Source organism: Bos javanicus, chromosome 13 (genome assembly GCF_032452875.1).
Source record: "Bos javanicus breed banteng chromosome 13, ARS-OSU_banteng_1.0, whole genome shotgun sequence".
NCBI lineage: Eukaryota > Metazoa > Chordata > Mammalia > Artiodactyla > Bovidae > Bos > Bos javanicus.
This window is the reverse complement of record NC_083880.1, coordinates 4,373,271-4,392,044: the sequence shown is the minus strand read 5'-3', so window position 1 is coordinate 4,392,044 and position 18,774 is coordinate 4,373,271. Positions and strand designations below refer to the sequence as shown.

Below are 18,774 nucleotides of genomic sequence, written 5' to 3'. Positions count from 1 at the left end.
TCGCAGCACTGTTTATAATAGCCAGGACATGGAAGCAACCTAGATATCCATCAGCAGATGAATGGATAAGAAAGCTATGGTACATATACAATGGAGTATTACTCATTACAAAATACATTTGAATCAGTTCTAATGAGGTGGATGAAACTGGATCCTATTATACAGAGTGAAGTAAGCCAGAAAGAAAAACACCAATACAGTATACTAATGCATATATATGGAATTTAGAAAGATGGTAATGACAACCCTGTATGCGAGACAGCAAAAGAGACACAGATGTATAGAACAGTCTTTTGGACTCTGTGGGAGAGGTAATGTGTGTGATGTGTGTGAAGTCGCTCAGTCGTGTCCGACTCTTTGCGACCCCGTGGACTGTAGCCCACCAGGCTCCTCTGTCCATGGGATTCTCCAGGCAAGAATACTGGAGTGGGTTGCCATTTCCTTCTCCAGGGGATCTTCCCAACCCAGGGATCGAACCCGGGTCTCCTGCACAGCAGGCAGATGCTTTATCCTCTGAGCCACCAGGGAGAGGGTGGGACGATTTGGGGGAATGGCACTGAAATATGTATAATATCATATAAGAAATGAATCACCAGTTCAGGTTGATACAGGGTGCTTGGGGCTGGTACACTGGGATGACCCGGAGGGATGGTACGGGGAGTGAGGTGGGAGGGGCCTTCAGGATGGGGAACATGTGTACACCCGTGGCAGATTCATGTTGATGTGTGGCAGAACCAATACAATATTGTAAAATAATTAGCCTCCAATTAAAATAAATAAATTTAAATTAAAAAAAAGAATAGTAGGACTGACACTGGTATAAGGATTATTTCAATAAAGTAGATGAGAGAGAAATGTTAGACTTGGTGGTAACAATGGAGTCAGAGAACATTCTAGAAGGAGAATTGGCAGTATACACTTGGGAACCGGATATGAGATTTATGAGAAAGTGGCAAATAAAGGATGAGTCCTACATTTCATGCTTGAGGAATTAAGCATATTTCCTAAAATAGAGAAGACTGTGAGTGAAAGAATAGGTGCACTGAACTGAGATTTCAGTTTTAAATTTAGCTTCAAGGAAAAATGGATTAAGTAGCTTTGGCCCATCACTACATCCTTGAAAACAACAGAAAGAACTATTTTCAAATCTATTTAAAGGCACTGGAGAGTTACTGAGGCAGTGTATATTTGAATGGTACATAATCCATAAAACAAAGGGAAGTCCAGAGACATGATCCAGGCATTCGGTTTCCACTTTTCTCCTCAAGATTTTTTGCCCATTTTGAAAATGGATGAAGAGAAGCCAAAAAGCTGATCAGAGATTTTGCTAGATTTATATTGTTAGGAGAGACAAAAATGGGACTACACTGTATACCAAAAAAGAAGATACTTGGTAAAAACTTTGTCTTTTGGCTGGTAACTGGAAGACCACATCTAAGGAAGAAAGTTAAACTGGAAGTAGCCCAGACGTCATAGAGACTGAACCTCCTCAAAAGAGGAGAAGGGGATGACAGAGGATGAGATGGTTGGATGGCATCATAGGCTAAATGGACATGAGTTTGAGCAAACTCCAGGAGACAGTGAATGATAGGGAAGCCTGGTGTGCTGCAGTCCATGGGTTGCAGAGTCAAACACACCTGAGCAACTGAACAACAATTTAGCTCTCTACCAGAAACAAAGAGAAATCTTCTATGGAGAAATATAAATATCATCCAGGGCTCTAAAACACCTCTAAAAATAACTGAATACAGTATCATATATATATATATATATATATATATATATATATATATATATATATATATAAACCTAAACAAAATGCGATCCCATGGGCTGTAGCCCTCCAGGCTCCTCTGTCCATGGAATTTTCCAGGCAAGAGTACTGGTGTGGGTTGCCATTTCCTTCTCCATATTAAAGGTAAGATAGCTGAAAAAAGACCCTCAAATTAAAGGAAAATACAAAGAGACCCACAGGATATTTTGAATCTGAAAATGTCAGACATGAAATTAATTATTAGTGAAACACTCAAAAAAAAATTTAAAGAACAGGAAGAAAATTTTTGGAATAGAATAAAAATTTGTTTTTAAAATAAAAACTATAGAACTTAAAAATACAATAACAGATATTAAGAAAATAATGAATGATTGTGGTAACATTGTTAAGAGCTGAAGAGAGAATTAATGAAATTGAACATATATCAGGAAGAAGTATACACGCTGACACTTGAAAGGAAAAATTAATGAAAAGTACAGGGAAAAGGGTGAAAACCATATGAAAGTTATTAAAAGGTTCTAACATAAAAGTATTTGGAATTCCCCACCCCACCCCCCACTAACCCACCACCACCAAAAAAAGGTGACAGAACAATACTTGAAAGATAATAATTAGGAGTTTTCTAAAGTGACAAAAGACATCAAGGCACAAATTCAAGAGGAACAAAATATTAGTAAACAAATTCAGAGACCCATAAAAAAAAAAAAGACAATTCATCAATACTAAAATGTAAAGTTCACTTAACATTTAAATATATATATATATATATATATAATTTATCACATTAACAGAATAAACGAGAAAGTAATATAACAGTTCAATAGATGTACAAATAATACTTGATGTAAGTGGCAGAAGTTTATAATAAAAAACTCTTAGTTGACAAGCAGACCAAACAGTTAAAAAACAGAGAGCAGACATACACAACATGATCAGTATGACTGACCTCATTCTGTTAGCACACAGCATTCCCAAACTGCAGAAATCAAAGCTTTCTCAAATGTTTGCAGACGTTTCCAAAATGATATATGTTGGAATATATAGAAAATCTCACCACATTTCAAAGAACTGAAATAATATGAAGGATATACTCTAATCACAGTGGAATTTAGCTAGAGGTCATCAGAAAAATTTAACTGGGAAATCTCTATTTTGAAATTAAGAATTACATCTCTAAGTAAACAGATGAGTCAAAAAGAAACAATGAAAATTAGAAAATATTTTGAACAGAATTAAAATAAAAATATTATATACCAAAACTTACAAGCTGTAACTAAAATTGTTTAAAGGGAAATTTATAGCCTTAAGTGCACATATTAGAAAAGAAGAATGATTAGAAGTCAATAATCTTGAAGTATCTATATCAAGAATTTAGAAAAAGAGCAGCATACTGAATATAAAGAAAATAGAAAAAAGAAATAATAAGCATGAAAAATTAATGAAACAGTGGAAATACAAAGCTAAATGGTGACTCTTTAAAGTATTCCTCTGAAGAAATTGCTTATTTAACTTATATGCAGAGTACATTATGAGAAATGCTGGGCTGGAATAAGCACAAGCTGGAGTCAAGATTGCTGGGATAAATATCAATAACCTCAGATATGCAGATGACACCACCCTTGTGGCAGAAAGTGAAGAAGAACTAAAGAGCCTCTTGATGAAGGTGAAAGAGGAGAATGAAAACGTTGGCTTAAAGCTCAACATTCAGAAAACTAAGACCATGGTGTCTGGTCCCATCACTTCATGGCAAATAGATGGGGAAACAATGGCTGACTTTTTGGGGCTCCAAAATCACTGCAGATGGTGATTCAGCAATACGTGAACCATGAACTTCCTGATGTTCAAGCTGGCTTTAGAAAAGGCAGAGGAACCAGAGATCAAATTGTCAACATCCGCTGGATCATCGAAAAAGCAAGAGAGCTCCAGAAAAACATCTGTTTCTGCTTTATTGACTATGCCAAAGCCTTTGACTGTGTGGATCACAGTAAACTGTGGAATATTCTGAAAGAGATGGGAATACCAGACCACCTGAGTTGCCTCTTGAGAAACCTGTATGCAGGTCAGGAAGCAACAGTTAGAAGTGGACATGGAACAACAGACTGGTTCCAAATAGGAAAAGGAGTACGTCAAGGCTGTATATTGTCACCCTGCTTATTTAACTTCTATGCAGAGTACCTCATGAGAAACACTGGGCTGGAAGAACCACAAGCTAGAATCAATATTGCTGTGAGAAATATCAATCACCTCAGATATGCAGATGACACCACCCTTATGGCAGAAAGTGAAGAGGAACTCAAAAGCCTCTTGATGAAGGTGAAAGTGGAGAGTGAAAAAGTTGGCTTAAACTCAACATTCAGAAAATAAAGATCATGGCCTCTGGTCCCATCACTTCATGGGAAATAGATGGGGGAACAGTGGAAACAGTGTCAGACTTTATTTTTGGGGGCTGCAAAATCACTGCAGATGGTGATTGCAGCCATGAAATCAAAAGACGCTTACTCCTTGGAAGAAAAGTTATGACCAACCTAGATAGCATATTCAAAAGCAGAGACATTACTTTGCCAACAAAGGTCCATCTAGTCAAGGCTATGGTTTTTCCTGTGGTCATGTATGTATGTGAGAGTTGGACTGTGAAGAAAGCTGAGTGCTGAAAAGTTGATGCTTTTGAACTGTGGTGTTGGAGAAGACTCTTGAGAGTCCCTTGGACTGCAAGGAGATCCAACCAGTCCATTCTGAAGGAGATCAGCCCTGGGATTTCTTTGGAAGGCATGATGTTACAGCTGAAACTCCAGTACTTTGGCCACCTCATGCGAAGTGTTGACTCATTAGAAAAGACTCTGATGTTGGGAGGGATTGGGGGCAGGAGGAGAAGGGGACGACAGAGGATGAGATGGCTGGATGGCATCACTGACTCAATGGACATGAGTTTGAGTGAACTCTGGGAGTTGGTGATGGACAGGGAGGCCTGGTGTGCTGCAGTTCATGGGGTCGCAAAGAGTCGGACACGACTGAGCCACTGAACTGAACTGAACTGAATGTCAGTAATGTAAAGGAAACTTCACTAAAGATCCTAAGATATTAATAAATAATAAGGATATAAATAATTTCATGTTAGCAAATTTTAAAATTGAAAGGAAGTGAATATATAAGCAGAGGTATACAACATTAAAATGAGTGAATGAAAAAATAGAAAATATGTTTATAAATGAATTATTTAGGTTTATAAGAATTTTGACCTAGCTTCCCATAAAGCCTGAAGTTCCTGATTACCTGATCACCTACCAACAGGATCCAAAAACCTTCTACGGAGAGCAAACTCTCACTCCCATTCCACCTAAACCTAACTTCTTGTTGTTTTCCTCAAAATCGCCTCTTCTTGGGACTTCCCTGGTGGCTCAGTGGTAAAGAACATGCCTGCCAATGCAGGAGACATGGGTTCGATCCCTGATCCAAGAAAATGTCACGTGCTGCAGAGCAACTAAGCCCATGCACCGCAACTACTGATCCTGTGCACTAAAGCCCGCAAGTTGCAACTATGGAGCCCACGGGTCACAACCACTGAAGCCCTGGAACCCAGCCCATGCTCTGCAACAAAAGAAGCACTGCCATGAAAAGTTCACCAGAACTAGAGAGTAGGCCACTCTTGCAGCAACTAGAGAAAAGCCTGCACAGCAACAAGGACCCAGTGCAGCCCAAAATAAACCTAAAAAATAACTATTTAAAAATGTTCTTTAATTGCCTCTTCTTTAATCATAGGTGAAAAGACTTTGAGACCATGGGTCTTAAGGTTCATGAAAAGAATTGAATGCTAGATGCATTAGCAAATATCAATACTGGGTTTCTAGAACCTTTCAGGGGACCACACTTGATTTTCAAGATATGGGATGGACCTATGTATGCCAAGAATTTTCTCTCTGAATACAATAATGAAGTCATCAGAATGGCTTTCACAGATAACCTCAGAGGTTAACTGTTATCTAAAAACCAAAAGAAAGTCAGTAATATCTAAACTACATGACTCCCAGAATTCCAGTCAATTTTGAACCATATTTATGTGTCTAACATCTGCAAAGTGCCTGGCACACAATAGGCCCTCATTAATTGCCTGTCGATTAAATATCACACACCAGTCTAAGTTGGGAATGGAAGCTAAGAAGTCTTGAAGTCAGCCGATATGTACTCAAAAGCTGTATATCCAAAATCAAGTGATGCTTCAACTTATACTATCATAACATTGTTTACTATGTTTTGAACAAAATACAGCGAGTCATATTTTCACTGCCAAAGGTAATAAGTCTGTTGTCCCATAAAGAACAAACATGTCTTCAGTTCATGTTCTGCCAGCTCAGGAGATTCAGTTTAGTAAAGTTTCATTTAAACTACTGAATACTCAATTGAGTTCAGAATTCTTTCAAACCCCACTTTTACCAGACCCTAGAATACATTTCAGACTCAAGACTGGCTGCCATTGTTTCTTCCTCCACCCTAAGTAATGAGCCAATCCTTTCCATGGTAACCAAGAAAAGGAATGGAAAGGAGCAAAACAGTCCATACAAGTTAGCACAGTTAGATAGATCTGTAGACATGAATAAAATTGGCAGGAGGGTGATTAGTATAAATTTTAAAACCACAACTTTGGAAGAATTGCACAACTTTATTACAGCCTCACCACTTGTGAACTATGTAGTCACTGCTGGTCTGTGGCAGGGAATAAGCTTCATAGCACCCAAACACCATCAGAGGTTCTATATTTACCTTACATCTGCCAGCAACCCATGTTCTCGCATTTTCTGTGTAAAAGAGCTCCATGTGGGCCAGATTTAATTTGATGCAGAAATACTATATGTCACTTCCAATAAAAGCAAAGAGGAAAGAGAGATTCACACACTAACTTATCAAGGGTGGCAGCTCATGCTGGTGTTTGGAATAGTTTGGATGTATTGTTTTGTTTACTGAGCCATCAAGTTCAAAGAAAGGTGCACAATCCTGATTAGAATGGCCTCCCCAGATCTGTTTTCAAAATAGAAAACATATGCCCCTGTGGGGTGAGCTCTTCATTCCCAGCTCCAAGTGAGCTTGAAAACAGTTTGACTCTGGGGAAGGGGAATGTTGTGTAGTGTCTTTCCTTACATGGTACTGTTCTGAGGTAACACCAGAGCAAACTTATCATGGCCAAGTTTAAATGCACACCAACTCTGACCAAAGGCTTTTACTTAATTCAGAAGCCAAGGGGAGGCTTGGGCACTATTATATTCAGCCCCCAATAGATTCCTTCATGTGCTGGTACTGACACCTGATTAGACCTAAACCAACAGAGCAAATCTCTGGCCAAGTTACAGCTCCAGTTCTGGTCTCTTGATAATTTTTTTAAATAACCAACACTATATTGTGACTTTTTAAAATGGATTACCCTTTCTGGCTTGATTTTTTAATTATTTAAATTGGAGGATAATGACTTTACAATATTGTGATGGATTTTTGCCATACACTGACATGAATCAGCCATGGGTGCACATGTGTCCCCCATATCCTGAAGCCCCCTCCTACCTCCCTCCCCACCCCACCCCTCTGGGTTGTCTCAGAGAACTGGCTTTGAGTGCCCAGCTTAATGTGTTGAACTTGCACTGGTGATCTATTTCACATATGGTAACATACATGTTTCAATGCTTTGCTCTCAAATCATCCCACCCTCGCCTTCTCCCAGAGTCCAAACATCTGTTCTTTACATCTGTGTCTCTTATGCTGCCCTGCATATAAGATCATCTAAATTCTTTTAGATCTTTCTAAATTCCATATATATGCATTAATATACAGTACCAGTGTTTATATTTCTGACTTACTTCACTCTGTATAATAGGCTACAGTTGCATTCACCTCATTAGAGCTGACACAAATGTGTTCTTTTTTATAGCTGAGTAATATTCCACTGTGTATATGTACCACAACTTTCTTATTCATTCATCTCATGATTTCTTTTTAATTGAAGTATAGTTGTTTTACAGTGTTGTGTTAGCTTCAGGTGTAGGCAAAGTGATTCACTTATACATGTGTGTATATATATATATTCAATTTCAGGTTTTTTCCAATATACTTTCTTGTGCCATACAATAGGTCCTTGTTGTTTATCTATGTTATATTTAGTAGTGTTATCAATTAATCTGAAACTCCTAATTTATCCCTTCCCACCCTTCCCCTTTGGTAACCATAAAATTGTTTTCTATCTCTGTGAGTATATTTCAGTTTAGTACATAACTTCATTTGTATCATTTTTTTTTGTATATTTCACAAGTGATATCATTTGTCTTTGTCCGACATTTCACTTAGTATGACAATCTCTAGTTCCATTTATGTTGCTGCAAATTGCATGATTTCACTCTTTGTCTCATGTTGTAAAGAACAATATTGCATAGGAACCTGGAATGTTAGGTACGTGAATCAAGTCAAATTGGAAGTGCTCAAACAGGAGAATGGCAAGAGTGAAGATGGATATTTTAGGAATCAGAAAACTAAAATGGATTAGAAAGGGTGAATTTAACTCAGATGACCATTATATCTACTACTGTGGGCAAGAATCCCTTAGGAAAAATGGAGTATCCATCATAGTCAACAGAAGAGTCTGAAATGCAGTAATTGGATGCAAACTCAAAAATGATAGAATGGTCTCTGTTCGTTTCCAAGGCAAACCATTCAATATTACACTAATCTAAGTCTATGTCCTGACCAGTAATACTGAAGAAGCTGAATGGTTCAATGATGACCTACAAGAAACTTCTAGAACTAATACCCAAAAAATGATGTCCTTTTCATTATAGGGGACTGGAATGCAAAAGTAGGAAGTCAAGAAATACCTGTAGTAATAGGCTAATTTGCCCTTGGAGTACAGAATGAAGCAGGGCAAAGGCTAATAGAGTTTTGCCAAGAGAACGTACTGGTCATAGCAAACACCCTCTTCCAACAACACAAGAGAAGACATTAAACATGGACATCACCAGATGGTCAACACCAAAATCAGACTGATTGTTTTTTGCAGCCAAAGATGGTGAAGCTCTATACAGTCAGCAAAAACAAGACTGGGAGCTGACTATGGCTCAGGTTATGAACTCCTTATTGACAAATTCAGACTTAAATTGAAGAAAGTAGGGAAAACCATTAGGACATTCAGGCATGACCTAAATCAAATCCCTTACAATTATACAGTGAAAGTGACAAATAGATTCAAGGGATTAGATCTGATAGACAGAGTGCCTGAAGAACTATAGTTGGAGGTTAGTGACATTGTACAGGAGGCAGTGATCAAGACCATCCAAGAAAAAGAAATGCAAAAAGGCAAAATGGCTGTCTGAGGAGGCCTTACAAACAACTATGAAAAGAAGAGAAGCAAAAGGCAAAGGAGAAAAGGACAGATATACCCATTTGAATGCAGAGTTCCAAAGAATAGCAAGGAGAGATAAGAAAGCCTTCCTCAGTGATCAATGCAAAGAAATAGAAGAAAACAATAGAATGGGAAAGTCTAGAGATCTCTTCAAGAAAATTAGACATACCAAAGGAAATTTTCATGCAAAGATGGGCACCATAAAGGACAGAAATGGTATGGACCTAAATAGAAGCAGAAGATATTAAGAAGAGGTGGCAAGAATACACAGATGAGTTATACAAAAAAGATCTTCATTACCCAGATAATCATGATGGTGCAATCACCTAGACCAAGACATCATGGAATGTGAAGTCAAGTGGGCCTTAGGAAGCATTACTATACACAAAGCTAGTGGAAGTGATAGAATCCCAGTTGAGCTATTTCAAATCCTAAAAGAAGATGCTGTGAAAGTGCTGCACTCAATATGCCAGCAAATTTGGAAAACTCAGTAGTGGCCACAGGACTGGAAAAGGTCAGTTTTCATTCCAATCCCAAAGAAAGGCATTGCCAAAGAATTCTCAAACTACCACACAATTGCACTCATCTCACACGCTAGCAAAGCAATGCTCAAAAATCTCCAAGCCAGGCTTCAACAGTACATGAACTGTGAACTTCCAGATGTTCAAGCTGGATTTAGAAAAGGCAGAGGAAGCAGAGATAAAATTGCCAACATCCATTGGATCATTAAAAAAGAAAAAGAGTTCCAGAAAAACTTCTACTTCTTCTTTATTGATTATGCAAAAGCCTTTGACTGTGTGGATCATAACAAACTGTGGAAAATTCTAAGAGATGGGAATACCAGACTACCTGATCTGCCTCCTGAGAAATCTGTATTCAGGCCAAGAAGCAACAGTTAGAATTGGACATGGAGAAACAGACTGGTTCCAAATTGAGAAAGGAGTACGTCAAGGCTGTTTATTTTCACCCTGCTTATTTAACTTATATGCATAGTACATCATGAGAAACACTGGGCTGGAAGAAGCACAAGCTGAAATCAAGATTTCTGGGAGAAATATCAATAACCTCAGATATGCAGATGACACCAACCTTATGGCAGAAAGTGAAGAAGAATTAAAGAGCTTCCTGACGAAAGTGAAAGAGGAGAATGAAAATGTTGGCTTAAAACTCAACATTCAGAAAACAAAGATCATCGCATCTGGTCTCATCACTTCATGGCAAATACATGGGGAAACAATGGAAACAATGACTGATTTTATTTTCTTGGGCTCCGAAATCACTGAAGATGGTGACTGCAGCCATGAAATTAAAAGACGCTTGCTCCTTGGATAAAAAGCTATGACCAACCTAGACAGCCTATTAAATAGCAGAGTCATTACTTTGCCAACAACGGTCCATCTAGTCAAGGCTGTTTTTTCCAGTAGTCATGTATGGATGTGAGAATTGGGCTATAAAGAAAGCTGAGTGCTGAAGATTGATGTTTTTGAACTGTGGTGTTGGAGAAGACTCTTGAGAGTCACTCAGACTGCCAAGGAGATCCAACCAGTCCATCCTGAAGGAAATCAGTCCTGGGTGTTCATTGGAAGGACTGATGCTGAAGCTGAAACTCCAATACTTTGGCCACCTGATACAAAGAACTGACTTATTGGAAAAGACCCTGAAGGTCAGAAAGATTGAAGGCAGGAGGAGAAAGGGATGACTGAAGAAGAGATGGTTGGGTGGCATCACCAACTCGATGGACATGAGTCTGAGTAAATTCCAAGTGTTGGTGATGGACAGGGAAGCCTGGCATGCTGCAGTCCATGGGGTCACAAAGAGTCAGACACAACTGAGGACTGAACTCAACTGAACTGATTCTTTTTGTGAATGAGTAATATTCCATTTTATATATGTATGTGTATGTGTGTGTTTATATATATGTATATATATATATATAATCTTTATCCATTCATCTTTTGATAGATACTTAGGTTGCTTCCTTGCCTTGGCTATTATAAATAGTGTTGCTATGAATTTTGGCATGACTGCATCTTCCTAATTAGAATTTCTATCTTTTCTGAATATATGCCCACAGTGGGATTGCTGAATCATACAGTAACTCTATTTTCAGTTTTTTGAGACACCTCCATACCGTTCTCCACAGTAACTTCTGGTCTCTTGATTTATAATTCAGCACTTAGTGTTACGTCTTTCTGGGTATTACAATAAATTTTTAAAACTACACATAGATAAAAAATTTGGGTAAATTAATTATATCATTTGACATAGAGATAGTACTGAAAAGATATAGAGATAAGTCATTTAATACAGAGGAACTGCTCACATATAAGTCAAATTACAATTTTTCTTTGATTCATATCAGACTTCAGGTGCAAGAAAAATGAGTTGTCTCTTATTTTGAAAGAGGATTTTCATTCTTTTCCACTTAAGCATGTGGGAAGTAATATATAAGATTAACTAAATTAATTTTTTCTGGCTAAATGCAGGATTGTCATCATATGTAACCCTTTCATATATCACAGCCTTGCAAGGAGATCAACCCAGTCAATCCTAAAGGAAATCAGCCCTAAATATTCATTGGAAGGACTGATATTGAAGCTCCAATACTTTGGTCTCCTGATGCGAAGAGCAGACTCATTGGAAAAGACTGATACTGGGAAAGACTGAAGGCAAAAGGAGAAGGGGGAAGCAGAGGATGAGACAGTTAATAGCATCACTGCCTGAACAGACATGAATTTGAGCAAATTTCAGAAGAGAGTGGAGGACAGAGGAGCCCGGCATGCTACATACCACAGAGTCACAAAGAGTCAGACACAACTTAGTGACTGAACAACATCTTATTTAAATATGTATTATAAAAAGAGAAACAAATAAAAATAATAATGGTAAAATAGCTAGTCATGAGCTCTTTATTATATGTAATCAACTTACATATATGTAACAAATGTTTTGTTTATAAAATGTGATTTTTTTTAAATGAAAACAATGATTTGAGGTTGCTTAAATGCTCCAGTTCTGAAAAAAATGCACTTTCCATGGCTGTTTCAGACATCAAAGAAGCAACTCCATTGCTTATAATTTATTCTTTGGAAAGGTATGTTCAAGCTTTGAGGAATCAGAATTTCTCTATAGATCTGTTAGTTCATATCATCTACTGATAAGAATCCTAGGATTTCTTTATTATACATTTACATGCACAGTTAAATACACACAAATAAAACAAAACAATACAAGACTTGCACCAAAACAGACATTTAAAACAAAGCTTTGTTACTGGAAAGCAGACAGTTTCTGTCCTCCTTCTGAGTAATGTCTGTCTTTATCCTGTACAAAACCAGACAAAGAAAGTAATAGATAAAAACATACTGGATGAAAAACATCACACTCTGAAACCATATCTAGTGAAGAAACCTAGAAGTCACTTCACCCAAAGATTGACTTCTGAAAACATGTTGGACAATGCAATACTATTTTATTTCATTAAATTTGTTTCCCTTCATTTAAAATTTACAGAGAAGCTGATTTATTTAATAAAGATTTTACCTTCATAAAAATTCTATTTGCTTGGCTTTGGCCATGGAGACACTCTTGGCTTTCCCCCGCTGAGAGACTGTAGACATTAATGTTGACTCAAAAGCTAACTTTCTTTGGCTCTTCCTCTCCTGGATGCAGTCTTTGTCTTTACCAGTATCCCCGCTGGCCTACACTGATGATATCCGTCTGAGTCACTAAGAGGCTTGCACACACACGGCTCAGACACAATAATGATGTGCTGATGACAGCACCACTGTTAATAATCTGACCACACAGTGATAGGAAGCATTACCTGGCTCTGCATTTTAACAATTAAAACATTCTTCCTAAACATAGACCATCTAGGATTAGACCACACTTGCTTTTGCTTTCTTTACCTTATCTCTATCTTTGTTGTACATTCTCAGCCAAGATATAAGAAGAAAAGCTTCAAGACATATGTTAGCCTTTGATTGACCTCTTCTGACTAAATGAACATGTCTAGGACAAACACAGCTTATGTTTGACACCATCTCCCTTAAGTTATGAAGTTGTATTTGAAGGACAAAAAATAGAAACTAACCTTCACAAGTCTTCTCTTAGAAAAGTACTGAATTGTTCTGAAATTCATGTTTAATTTTGCTTAATATTGATATGGCTACTATCATATATAATGTTTTCTTGAGAAGTTTCAAAAGAAAAATTGTGCTTTACAGATGTTATTTCTGCATAATTTGTATTCACATGTGTTTGCAAAAGGGAAATGGCACTGGCACTTTCCAAAAGTTGTACGAGTGAATGCCTGGAGATACATGGATGATATATACAGATAGTGTTTGCCAAAACTTTAATGCAATATTACTGCATTTAATAAGTGCTAATATAAGAAATCAATCTTAAACTAATGTTTGAACCCAGGCATCAACCGAAAGCTTGGTAGAGAAGCATGCATTACAGTGGACTCTACAGATGGCCCCAATACTTAAGCCAATGGTCATATTAATTAAGCTAAGAAACCAGTTTTTTGAGTGTTAGAGAGTCAGGGGCCAACAAAAGGCAAGTCATAGGCTCAATCTCTTTGAGAATCAACGGGCTCTGTGTAGACAAAACTCTGTTGCTTGACCTCCAATTATGGTCTTCTGTACTGGACATAGCTAGCCATTAACCTACCAAGTATAACTGCAAATCAATAGATAATACCTACATTTCAGGGGAAGCATATTATTTAGAAATATATACCATAAAAGTAGAAGGAAAAGTCAAAAGAGATGAAAATGGGAAAATAAGGAGTGGGGAACAGGTATTTTTCTTCATTGGCCATTTTAAAAGTACTTTTTTCTGTATCCATATGTTGCCCTGAGACAAATGTAAATTGAAAAATTAAATTATGCATTGAAACAAAACCATGCTTACTACCGCCAACTGAAGAAAGTAGATGGGATGTTGAGAAGCATTCAGTGTACAACTGAAGATGAGAGAAACATTTATTCTTTCATACTTTCATCAAACAATCAATGAGTCACTCCTATGTATTACGCATGGACCAGGTGCTGTGAAAATACACACTTAAGTTTATCACTGCAAAGGGCTAATTATAATAAACAATTAAAATTTTGAATGGAGATTTCTGTTGCTTTTGCTGTTCAGTCATTCATTCATGTCCAACTCTTTGCGACCCCCATGGACTGCAGCACACCAGCTTTCTCTATCTTTCACCATCTCCCAGAGCTTGCTCAAACTCATGTGCACTGAGTTGGTGATGCCATCCAACCATCTAGTGCTCTATCACCCAGTTTCCCTCCTTCCTTCAACCTTTCCCAGCATCAGAGTTTTTTCTAATGAATTGGCTCTTCTCATCAGGTGGCCAAAGTATTGGAGTTTCAGCTTCAGCATCAGTCCTTCCAATGAATATTCAGGACTGATTTCCTTTAGAGGGACTGGTTGGATCTCCTTGCAGTCCAAGGGACTCTCAAGAGTGTTCTTAAACTACAGTTCAAAAGCATCAATTCTTCTGTGCTCAGCCATTTTTATGATCCAACTCTCACATCCATACTGACTACTGGAAAAACCATAGCTTTGACTATAGGGACCTTTGTTGGCAAAGAAATGTCTCAGCTTTTTAATATGCTATCTAGGTTTGTCAAGCTTTTCTTCAAAGGAGCAAGCATCTTTGAATTTCATGACTGAAGTCACCATTTAAAGCGATTTTGCAGACCAAGAAAATAAAGTCTGTCACTGTGTCCGTTGTTTCCCCATCTATTTGCCATGAAGTGATGGGACCAAATGCCACGATCTTCATTTTTTGAATGTTGAGTTTTAAGCCAACATTTTCACTTTCCTCTTTCACTTTCATCAAGAGGCTCCTATGTTCCTCTTTGCTTTCTACCATAAGGGTGTTGTCATCTGCCTATCTAAGGTTATTGATATTTCTCCAAGCAATCTTGATTCCAGCTTGTGCTTCATACAGTCCAGCATTTCTCATGATTTACCCTGCATATACATTAAATAAGCAGAGTGACAATATACAATCTCAAAGTATTCCTTTCCCATTTGGAACCAGTCCATTGTTCCATGTCCAGTTCAAACTGTTGCTTCTTGACCTGCACACAGGTTTCTCAGAAGGAAGGTAAGGTGGTCTAATATTCCCATCTCTTTAAGAATTTTCCAGTCTGTTGTGATCCACACAGTCAAAGGCTTTAGCATATTCAATGAGGCAAAAGTAGAGGTTTTTCTGGAATTGTCCTGCTTTCTCTAAGATCCAATTGATGTTAGTAATTTGTTCTCTGGTTCTCTTGCCTTTTCTAAATCCAGCTTGAACGTCTGGAAGTTCTCAATTCACGTACTGTTGAAGTCTCACTTGGAGAATTTTGAACATCACTTTGGTAGCATGTGAGATGAGTGCAATAGGGTGTGATAGTTTTAACATTCTTCAGCATTACCTTTCTTTGGGGTTGGAATGAAAACTGACCTTTTCCAGTTCTGTGGACACTGCTGAGTTTTCCAAATTTGCTGGCATATTGGGTGCAGCACTTTCACAACATCATCTTTTAGGATTTGAAATAGCTCAACTGGAATTCCATCACCCCCACTAGCTTTGTTCGTAGTGATGCTTCCTAAGGCCCACTTGACTTCTTATTCCAGGATGTCTGACTCTAGGTCAGTGATCACACCATCATGATTATCTGGGTCATTAAGGTCTCTTTTGTATAGTTCTCTGTGTATTCTTGCCACTTCTTAATATCTTCTGCTTCTGCTAGGCCATACCATTTCTGTCCTTTATTGTGCCCATCTTTGCATGAAATGTTCCTTTGGTATCTCTCGTTTTCTTGACAAGATCCCTAGTCTTTCCCATTCTATTGCTTTCCTCTATTTCTTTGTATTGATCACTTAGGAAGACTTTCTTATCTCGTCTTGGTATTCTTTAGAACTCTGCATTCAGATAGTATATCTTTCTTTTTCTCCATTGCCTTTTGCTTCTCTTATTTTCACAGCTATTTGTAAGGCCTCCTCAGACAACCATTTTGCCTTTTTGCATTTCTTTCTCTTGGGGATAGTTTTAATCATGGCCTCCTGTACAATGTCATGAACCTCCGTCCATAGCTCTTCAGCCATTCTATATGTCAGATCTAATCCCTTGAATCTATTTGTCACTTTCACTGTACAATCATAAGGGATTTGATTAGGTCATACCTTAATGGCCTAGTGGTTTTCCCTACTTTCTTCAATTTAAGTCTGAATTTTGAAATGAGTTCATGGTCTGAGCCACTGTGAGCTCCCAGTGTTGTTTTTGTGCTGACTGTATAGAGCTTCTCCATCTTTGAATGCAAATACTATAATCAATCTGATTTCGGTATTGACCATCCAGTGATGGCCACACGTAGAGTTGTCTCTTGTGCTGTTGGAGTGGGTATTTTCCATAACCAGTGCATTCCCTTGGCTAAACTCTATCAGCCTTTGCCCTACTTCATTCTGTACTCCAAGGCCAAACTTTCCTTTTACTCCACATATCTCTTGATTCCCTACTTTTTCATTCCAGTCCCTTATGATGAAAAGGACATCTTCTTTTCAGTGTTAGTTCTAGAAGATCTTGTAGGTCTTCATAGAATCTTTCAACTTCTGCTTCTTTATCATTAGTAATTGGGCATAGACTTGGATTATTGTGATATTGAATGTTTGCCTTGGAAATGAACAGAGATCATTTTGTTGTTTTTGAGACTGTACCCAAGTACTGCATTTTATACTTTTGTTAACTATGAGGGCTACTCCTTTTCTTCTGAGGGTTCTTGCCCACAGTAGTAGATACAATGGTCATCTGAGTTAAATTCACTCATTCCAGTCCATTTTAGTTCACTGATTCCTAAAATGTCAATGTTCACTCTTGCCATCTCCTGTTTGACCACTTGAGCTCTATTTATGATTTACTGACTATGCCAAAGCCTTTAACTGTGTGGATCACAATAAACTGTGGACAATTCTGAAAGAGATAGGAATACCAGACCACCTGACCTGCCTCTTGAGAAACCTGTATGCAGGTCAGGAAGCAACAGTTAGAACTGGACATGGAACAACAGACTGGTTCCAAATAGGAAAAGAAGTACATCAAGGCTGTATATTGTCACCCTGCTTAATTAACTTATATGCAGAGTACATCATGAGAAACGCTGGGCTGGAAGAAACACAAGCTGGGATCAAGATTGCCGGGAGAAATATCAATAACCTCAGATATGCAGATGACACCACCCTTAATGGCAGAAAGTGAAGAGGAACTAAAAAGCCTCTTGATGAAAGTGAAAGTGGAGAGTGAAAAAGTTGGCTTAAAACTCAACATTCAGAACATGAAGATCATGGCATCTGGTCCCATCACTTCTGGAAAATAGATGGGGGAACAGTGGAAACAGTGTCAGACTTTATTTTTCTGGGCTCCAAAATCATTGCAGATGGTGATTGCAGCCATGAAATTAAAAGATGCTTACTCCTTGGAAGGAAAGTTATGACCAAACTAGACAGAATATTAAAAAGCAGAGACATTACTTTGCCAACAAAGGTCCGTCTAGTCAAGATGGTTTTTCCAGTAGTCATGTATGGATGTGAGAGTTGGACTGTGAAGAAAGCTGAGTGCTGAAAAATTGATGCTTTTGAACTGTGGTGTTAGAGAGTTGAGAGTCCCTTGGACTGCAAGGATATCCAACCAGTCCATTCTGAAGGAGATCAGCCCTGGGATTTCTTTGGAAGGAATGATGCTAAAGCTGAAACTCCAGTACTTTGGCCACCTCATGCGAAGAGTTGACTCATTGGAAAAGACTCTGATGCTGGGAGGGATTGGGGGCAGGAGGGGAAGGGGACAACAGAGGATGAGATGGTTGGATGGCATCACCGACTCGATGGACGTGAGTCTGGGTGAACTCTGGGAGTTGGTGATGGACAGGGAGGCCTGGTGTGCTGCAGTTCATGGAGTCGCAAAAAGTCGGACACGACTGAGCGACGGAACTGAATTGAACTGAATTTACCTTGATTCATGGACCTTACATTCCAGGATCCTAAGCAATATTGTTCTTTACAACATTGGACTTCCCATTTAGGTCACCACAGACGATCGAGTAGAGTTTCCTGTGCTATACAATAGGTTCTCATCAGTTACCTATTTTTATACATAGTAGCGTATATATGTCAATCCCCATCTTCCAGTTAATAGCATTCTTAATTAAATATTATGGATGAGGTGTTTTTCCCCATGATTTTTGTCACCTCCCAAAAAAGAAAACAGTAAGCTAAGATATATCTGTTGATCTTCCCTCTTGGATCCAAAATAAGTGATGAAATAAAACACTTCTCTGTTTACTAGGTTCAGTTAAAATATTGCGACAGGACAGAACTTAAGTTCTGAGTCATGTCAAGAGAAATTTTTTTATAAGGACTCAGAGTTTGAAAAGCTCCTATCACAGACTGACTTCTGGCCTTTCAAGAAAAATAACTTTTTATTATATGTATTTTCTGTCATTGCAGTATCCAGGACAATATTTTAAGCTTAGTACATGGGATGAGATTGCTGGATGGCATCACCGACTCGATGGACATGGGTTTGGGTGAACTCTGGGAGTTGGTGATGCACAGGGAA

The 18,774-nt window shown here is 38.2% G+C and overlaps 1 non-coding gene across 1 annotated transcript; it reads right to left on the bottom strand.

Moving 5' to 3' along the window:
• Positions 1 to 456: 456 nt before the first annotated feature.
• TRNAS-GCU (transfer RNA serine (anticodon GCU)) lies at positions 457 to 528 on the bottom strand. Its single transcript has one exon. It is a non-coding gene; the product is annotated as a tRNA-Ser (tRNA).
• Positions 529 to 18,774: the final 18,246 nt, after the last annotated feature.